Raw genomic sequence first — 9,544 nt, 5'->3', positions numbered from 1 at the left:
GCTATTGGTTATGTGTTATTGATGTGTTATCGCTCAGAATTTAAAATTTTATGATGATGTTTGTTGATGTTTATGCAGAGGCTAACAATTTTTTTTAGTTTTATTTCACCGTCGTTTTTAAAAAAGATTTCTTTTTAATTATTGCTTTCCCATAGTATTTTATGTACACGTTTTTGTGGTTATTTGCAGTTTTATGTGCCGTCCAAGCAATAAATGTTGCATTACCATTGGTCCTTGTTGCTGCTTTAGCCGATCGAATGCTGATAACGATGATAATGATGGTGATGATGATAGTGATGATGATGATGATGGTGATGATGATGGTGATGATGGTGATGCTAAAATAATAAAAAAAGTTGAAAAATCAAATTTAAATATTAGTAAAAACATTCAAACAACACAGAGAAACATTTCGACGTTACGAAATTATTATGTTAAAATAATAGAAAGAAACTAACAACAAATAATCTCGAATAACATAAAATACAGAAAAATTTTAACAACAACAACACCAACAACAGCAAAACCAACAACAACATCAAATCTAACAACAACAAAACCAACAACAACAACAACAAACCTAACAACAGCAATGCCAACAACAACCAAACCAACAACAACAACAACAATTCTCATTATCAACAACAACATCAGTAGAAATATCCTGCGCCTTAGGATGATATATATGAGAGGAGCGCGTACAATACCGCTCAACAAATAATTAATGATAGAAGCAATTTAGATACAAAAAGAGCATCTCATAAAGTAGACAACAGGCTAAAAAATATCAACTATAACGAACAATTAACGACAACTGTATAACAATTCCAATATCAATTACCGGACATACAAAAAAAATTACCATACACATAAATAAACAAAATTAAACAACCACACAAAGTTAAACACAGCAGAACAAACACAAACAACAATAATGTATAAACATAAACTACTAGACATAAACAACAACACGAAGTTAACCATGGACCACCAAACATAAGCAACAACACAAATATAAACACAAACCACCGAATGTAAAAAGTGGAAGAAATGAGACCCTAGACCTCATAGTTTAGACGAACTATCAACAGATGATACAAAAAAAATCGATATAATTGTTTAAAAATCAAACATATAATAACATAAACAAGATTAACATAACCATAAACAACAAATCAGAAGCATAAAATCCAAAACAGCACTTATTAAAATGCTATACCTCTAATGCCAACAGCATACAAGAGAATCATTTGTAAATGAAACAACGAAATGTTTTTATAACCGAAATTTTTCTGAGTTTTATGCCAGTCAAAGATTATTCAAAATTTAACAACAAAAACTACAACAGACGGCAACAAACAACAAAACGACAAACATAAAAATAAGAAGGCAATTCATCAAAACCTCTGACGTCATACATAAACCAAAGACACTTAATCGACGGGGCAAAGTTGTTTGTTTGTCTCTCTGAGAAAGATAATAAAATGCAATGATGAATGGTAATCAAAAAGTAAAATTAAAATAATCATCAAAGAAATAAAATAATAAAATAATAATAATAATATTAATGATGATGATGAAAATGATGATAGGTAGTTTTTTGATAGCCAATCAAAATCGGCAATTTAACGCTGACGACCGCAATATAATATTTGGTGCAAAAGTATTAATAAAGTCAGTTATAAATATTATTTTTAAATGATACTTTCATTTTTTTTGTTTTAAAATGATAAAATCAACAACAATAAAAACGACAAAAACGCTAACAACAACAACAACGATAACAACAACAACACCAACAACAATAAAATTAACAACGCTAGCAACAACAACAACAAAACAACTTCAACATGCACACAACAACATTAACTTGCTCAGCATCTTTAGCACCATGGTCTTAATCGTCACCTACAAGATTGACAACAGCAAAACAGCCAAATCAACAAAGACATCCTCATCAACAACACTGCCGTCAACAACAATAACATCAACATCAACATCAACAACAACAACATCAACAATAAATAACAACAATAACATCAACGTCATCAGCGGGGCAAGGGAACAGATTAGTGTGAAAGCGATAATTTAATCTGCAAAACAGCACACCACACATTGGTAGGACTTGAGATATCTTTCTTTTTAACTCGCACTTGCATGCCTTCATTTATATATTCCACGAATGCACACACTTACACCACACACACATACACACACATATTACACACACAATACACACACAATACACACACACATATACACATATGGACACCGAAACACACATAAACATGCATACATTTGCAATTTCTTCGATGTCTGTTAATGCAATTATGTTTGATTGAACATAATTCATTTTTATAATTGAGTGTGGTTTATAAACTTGTTTATGAAGTTATTGCTCGGGTTTATGTTTGTGTGTGTGTGTGTGTGTGTGTGTGTGTGTATGAGTATGCATTTTGTTTGTATGCAAAGACGTATACATATGCAAGCGGCAATGCAATATGATTTTCGTGTTATAAACATTCAACTGTGTTCGAGAGTGTAATTGAGTGTATATGTTTGCTGTTTGTATGTACATTTGTGCGTACTTTAATGTTGTATCTGTAGAAATTAATATCAGTGTTTGTATGGAGGGAGAAATTTAAGTGTATATGTGTTGAGGAGTGTTGGCTGGCATGCAAGAGAAGAACCGGTAACAAGTAGGCAGGAAACATGCCTGCCATATCTCGACGGTACAATTGCTTTGCATTCACTTGTTGCCCCAACTCTATAAATCCGATTCAAAATTTATGAATCAATCGCCTCTTTCGTGTTGGCCAGCCACGTTCGTGTTTATACACTCAGACACTGTCTGTGTTTCTGTTTGTGTCCGTGTTTATGTTTTGGTGCTTGCGTGGGTTTGTATGTGTCTATCCGTTTTTAAGTTTTAGTGCGAATGTGGTGGTTAGTTTCTTGCATTCATGTGCATGTAGATTTGTAAAAAGGAGCAATTTTGCATGGAGGTGTGTGTGCGAATTGGTGAAGATGATGCCTGTTTGAAAATTTGTGGCTCTACAAAACACTTGAAAGATCCTACATAAAAATTTTCTTCTTTCCGTAAAAAATTGAAAAAGAACCAGATGTGTCTTGAAGGAGCTAAACAGGACGAGGTATTGGAGGCCTTTCAAAGTTTCTCAGGATGGGTTGACGTGTCTTATATTCCCGCCAATTGTGAGCTTTCTTTTTTTATTTTCAATTTTTTTTGAACGTATTTTTTTATTTTTGAGTTTTTTTTATTCAGGTTCACAACGTTTCTTATTTCAAGTGCCAATTATATTTTTCTTAGAATTTATTAACGAATTTTCCAAAATGCAATCATTTATTTTTATTATTTTATCTACTTAAGAGGAAACCGTCACAGGACTTTATAAAAAATCATTTTAAATAAGAACTAGTTTTTTTATAAAAATAAATTTCATAAAAATTTCTGCAAAATAATTATATAACACTTATAATTTTTTCTAATTTTAAAAATAAAAAACAAAAAAAACTTAAATTTTCAAATAATTTCAATTTAAAAACTTTCATTGTTTTAATTTTCAAATACAATGGCCCTAACGCATCGTAGTAACACTTTTGCATTCAACTGCATACCAAATCCTCACTGCTTTCTACTGATCTTCAACATCTTTTTTATTGAATTTTTTTTTATTTTCACAAGCAAAAAAAATGTATTCAGCAAAATTTTTATTTAGTTTTTTTCAATTTTTTTTTTCAATTTCCTCCGCAAGCGGATAAGAATTTTTTCGTCTCCGCAATCATCTCTAATTTGATCTTAGCAAATTAGGGTATACATAAAAATTTGCTTACCTATGTGTGTATATGTGTGCGTGTGAGTGTTTGTGACCGTGTTTGTGTGTGTGCTTATGCAGTTTTAATAACTCCTTTATTAATTATGTAACATGTATATCGACTTATGTATGCGTTTTTTACGAGTTTGTGAGTCAAAATTTGCATACTATATAGTTTTATTAATTTTTTCCATACTTTTTTACACACAAGTTTTTCTTCTGCATCAGTTGCTGTGTTCATGTTTTTTTTTGCGTCATGTTTTTTTTGCGTTGTTTATGTGGCTTTCTGAATAGCGTCGATGACTTGCAATAGGATAAGTTCATCTATCCAGGCTTTTGTTTGCTACTATTGTAACGCAGTTGTTGCGTTGTTGTATGAATGTGTTGTTGTTTTGTTATTATTGAGTTGTTGAGTCGTGCGTTACTGACGGTTTTCGTTTGTTGCATCCGCTGAAGTTAATAATGATGCATCAATTCTTAATAACGGTTATGTTAATCAAGAGTGCTGCTTTTTACAGATGCCACTGCTGTTGAAAGAGACGTTGAAATTGTTTGCTTTGTTTCTTGTGTGGCTAAGAGTGAAGCGCTTCTGTGTACGTCTTTGTATGTGATAATGTTTATTTTTTTGTTGTTTATATCGTCGTTGTTTAAGCGTTTTGTTGTAGTTTTAGTGACTGTCGTTGCTTGTAGCGTTGTATTTAAGATGTTTTAAATAAAATTCAGTTTTATATCTTACAGATTTATATCTTTCATGTATTATATCATTTAGTTTTGTAACAATCAGTTTTGTATCATTCAGTTTTGTATCATTCAATTTTGCCTTACTTTTTTGTTGATAATAGAATTATGTTTATATCGTTATTTCATCATTGCCTATATTGTTATATATCTCGCTTTTCACCATTCCACGACGGTTACTGAACAAAACAACATAGTTCGTTCTTGGGGAAATTCTTTCTGTTTCTGTAAACTCGCTCGATCAGCGTTAAATAGCTCGGTATTTTTCATGTACGTAAAATAATGGGAGATGACATTAATTGGCGACTTACGTGTGTTGAGTATTAGTTAGTGTTTAAAAATGTTATAAAGTTTAATGATCGAAATTGAACGAGAAACGACTCACCCATTATTGTTAATAATATTTTTTATTGTTTAATATTATAACAAAACATAAATTGTAAAATGTAAAATTGAATAACGCTAATGAAAATAATTTAAAGATTATCAAAGGGAGTGTTCAAATGTGTCAGAGTGTGTTGAGTCTTAAAAGTGTTTAACCTTATGTCATCAACCTGGGGTGTATCACACCCCAGAGGGTATAAATAACTCTGTATCTCAGATATTTGAACAAATTAAATTATATACCTTTGTGACATCTTATAACTATCCTTCACCTAGAATATGGCAAAATCTGGCTTAATTCAAATATTTTGTTTTGAGTATGTGAGCGTTTGAAGTGTCTTACGGCATATTTTGTCAACCTGGGGTGTCCTACACCCCAATAGTCCTGAAGTCATCTAAACTAAAATTAGTATTGTAATAATGAAATAATAATAATGAATGTGAAATAATAATAATAAATGTTATAGCATCAAATTTAATATGCATTATCAATTTTAATTTAAGTTTAATTTTTATCAATTTTTGAAATATAAACATACTTTTCTCATTACATGACAATCATCTAAATTTTGTTTGGTTTATTTTGTCTCTAAAAATTTGTATTGCAAATAAATACTTAATAGAATAGAATAAAAACAAAAATTAATTAATAATAATAAATAATTTAATTTCAAAAAAATTGAACAAGAAGTGAAAATGGCGGACAAGCAAAGTCGATTTAGCCTTGATGCCGTTGTTGCTGCAATATTGCAGTCCGACAGCGAAAAAGATTTTTCGGATACAGATAATTCATCTGATTTTGAATGTGAAAAAGTGAAACAAGACTCAAATGAGGATTGCAGTAGTGGTACTGAAAAAAAGTGATGCAGATTCTGAAACAGGATTCAATTGTGGGCCGCAACCGGTTCGTCGTAAAATGGTAAGGAGCAATTTGTCTCAAGTCATTGCTGCTCAAGTTCTCACAGGTAAAAATGGTCGTATTTGATCGCAAACTGCAAAACCATTAGCACAAACAGCAGCAGCAAATGTTTTGACTCAAAAACATGGCCTTACTGCTATTGGACAAAGATCCAAAAACTTGCCTGACAGTTTTGCATTATTTATGACTTAAGAAATGATTTTTCTTATTGTGAGAGAGACTAATCGGTATTTTACATAAAATGAGAATATCGTCGTGGTATACCACTTAAACCTAAAAAGTGTTGTGGGAAGAAGTGCTGTTATACATTTTAAAATGTATAACAGCACGAACATCGACAAGTGCAAATAACGTTTTGGATCTGGTAAAACGTTTGGTAAAACCATGGAACAACACGGGACGCAATATAACCATGGATAATTACTTCACTTCATTTAGTCTCGCCGAAGATTTTTTGACCTTGAAAACTACCGTTGTTGGAACAATGCGAAAAAATAAGCAAGATATACCAAAAGAATTACTTCCTAATCGATCAAGAGAAGAATTGTCATCAATATTTTGTTTTGACAATCAATTAACATTGACCAGCTATGTTCCTAAAAAAGGGAAAGCAGTAATTCTGCTCTCGAGCATGCATCATGATGCTGCAGTTGATGTTGACAACAACAACAAACCAGACATTATTGATCATTACAACAAAACAAAATCAGGAGTAGACAATCTCGATCACCTAGTTGGACTGTACAGCTGCAAACGAAAAATTAGCAGGTGGCCAATGACACTCTTCTTTAACGTCATTGATGTTGCTTGTGTTGCAGCATATGTTGTTTGGATAGCAAAAAATCCACAATGGAATGAAAAAAAGATGCACAAACGAAGATTATTTTTTACAAAATCTTTCTGAAGAGCTGGTAGAAAAACATCTTCAACGACGAAGTGAAAATCTGTTTGTTATGCAGAAGCAAGTGAAGCTGGCATTCAAAGCAATGGGTTTTCAACCAGCCATAGCAGTTCAGGCAGAGCAACCGGAATCTTCAGGACAGAAGAGATGTGGCATTTGCCGATGTTCATCATGCGGTATACCATGTTGTCAAAATCACAGCCGTCTGGTTTGTGAAACCTGTACTGATGCTTAAAACGACAAATAAACTATAAAACGTTGTTGCTAATTAATCAATATTTTACAGTTGCCTCAAATAATTAACTTAGGTAAGACTATTGTGAAAAGTTATAATATAACATTTATATATATATATATATATATATATATATATATATATTACAATTTATTCTAAACAAAAACATTGTATTTTTTATCTGTTTCATATTATCTTGTTTATATTATGTTCAATAAAATACTTACAAAACATTATTCTATCATATATATATATATATATATGTATATATATATATATATATATATATATATATATATATATATTACAATTTATTCTAAACAAAAACATTGTATTTTTTATCTGTTTCATATTATCTTGTTTATATTATGTTCAATAAAATACTTACAAAACATTATTCTATCAAGTTTGAACCTGGGGTGTAGGACACCCCAGGTTGACAGAATGTGTTGCAATATAGGGTTGACGACATAGGGTTAAGAGATAACTATGATAACTCTCAACTTAACTAACTTCTGTGCTCGCCTATTGTATACCAGGAGACCTTGCTCCCTAGAGCTTAACAAGTTGTCTAACCCTTTCTAACCAGTCACAAACTGACCGGCAGTCAGTCCTTATTTTATGTCACCTAGTTTTTATTATATAAAGCATTATATGCTCTGGTTAGTTATACGTTATATTATCATATTTTAAGCTGCTTTATGTTTGTTAATTTGCTGTCTCATCGTGAACTACTTCTATAACTCTGTAATTTGTAACAACTATCATTTTAATTGCTCAACTATTTTAACATATATCTACATATAACCTATATTTACTCACAACTCCTAACTTTAAATATGATCTACATAATAATATTTGTAGTATTCACGTTGGTGCCTGTAAAGGATTGTATACTTTTTGTTTATTTGTTGATTTTTTAGTTATTGCTACCCTATTTTACTTTTTTCAATTTGTGTGTTAATTTTCCTTCTATATTTTTATTTATAGTAATGTGCGTACAAAGGCGATCGATATATTCAACACATGTGCGTCTCTGTGGCATGTATATCTTGAAACATCTGCTCTTCCATTCCCTTCAATAAAATGTCAACAAATTAACTGTTTGCTCAGATGATCTCAAGTTTGTATAGAAAGACATTTCAATGTTCAAACTATTTATACAACACTCAATATAAAACTTAAACTTAATAAAAAATGAAATATTTTATTTTTTCTGCATTTATTAAAAGATGTTTGAATTCTGTTTAACAAAGATCCAAATTATAATTTGAATTTCTATGTTAGGTGAGTAAGTAGCGAGTAGCATGGAGACTGGGGAGTGCGTCTGCTGAAAAATTCCGACCGAAAGTCACCTCAAGTTATTTTATGTGCAAGATAATGCTGGCAGGTTCACGTAGTAAGACCTGTGCCGGATGGTGTAGTTGCATTTGTGTTTCTACTTCTAGTTCAGTTCAGTAATGTGTGATGGTACATCAAATTTTGTGCTGTAATGGTGCTGTGTGATGGTTCATATGCTGTTCATTGCTTGTTCTCCAGTGACATAAAGTATTTTTTTATTTGCATTAACGTTCAATATTTATGTGTAGTAGAGCCGAATGTATTATTAATTTTTGTTTGTGTGTAATAAGTTATGTTCGTAAAAATAAGCTTGCACAGTTCTAAACGAAATATTTTTATGATGTAACAAATTAAAAATTTAGAACGTTTTCACATTTTAGTCTAAGTAAAACATGATAAACAGTTTTTTCATGTAATTTTTTGTTTACTAGTACTTTTGCAATCTAATTTATCCGATTCTCAACCACAAGCCATTCGTGGATGATCACACTTTTATAGTTTTCGTTTGTTTTTTACTTTTCTTTTTGTTTAATAATTTATTGGATCGGTCGTTACCTATGCAAATTTCAAAAAATTAGTATGTAAAAGTGGCCGACTAGCCTCCACTGCCGATGATTACCATTCTCAACACGTACCTATTTTTCTTTACATTTTGTTTTTATTCATCTTTTTTTGTTTTTTTTTTGGCTTTTACTTTTATTTTAAACTTGCAAGTTCATTGTTATATATTTCGTTATTAAATTTTTTACTGACTCATTTATTTATTTTTTTATTTATTTTATTTGGTAAGATATTGAAACTCTGAGTTTTAGAATGCCACAAAGTTGTGAAACACATTTAATTAAATTGAAATAACTGACAGAAACCCTAACTAAATTTTTTAGACGCTTTAAATTAACATCAACAAATATGAACAAAAAAAACAACTTTCCAATTCACTTCTCCTAGTAAATATCCAAAAACCTCAGCCAGCAGGAAGGTAAGCAGTTTCACACGCAAGTCACTGCAACTGCGGAGAGGCTGAAAACATGACTGTGTAAAGACTATACTAAAAATTTGTATTTGCCTCGGTAAATCAGAATTTTACATCAGTTCAATTATAAAAATAATTTTAACGTTCTTTTCATTGCATGGCTAGTCATTAACCTACCCAACCAACCATCCATGCTTGTTTATTTAATAGCACAAAATATTGT

This window comes from Helobdella robusta, assembly GCF_000326865.2.
Source record: "Helobdella robusta unplaced genomic scaffold HELROscaffold_4, whole genome shotgun sequence".
NCBI classification, from domain to species: domain Eukaryota; kingdom Metazoa; phylum Annelida; class Clitellata; order Rhynchobdellida; family Glossiphoniidae; genus Helobdella; species Helobdella robusta.
Note: the sequence above shows the minus strand (reverse complement) of the source record.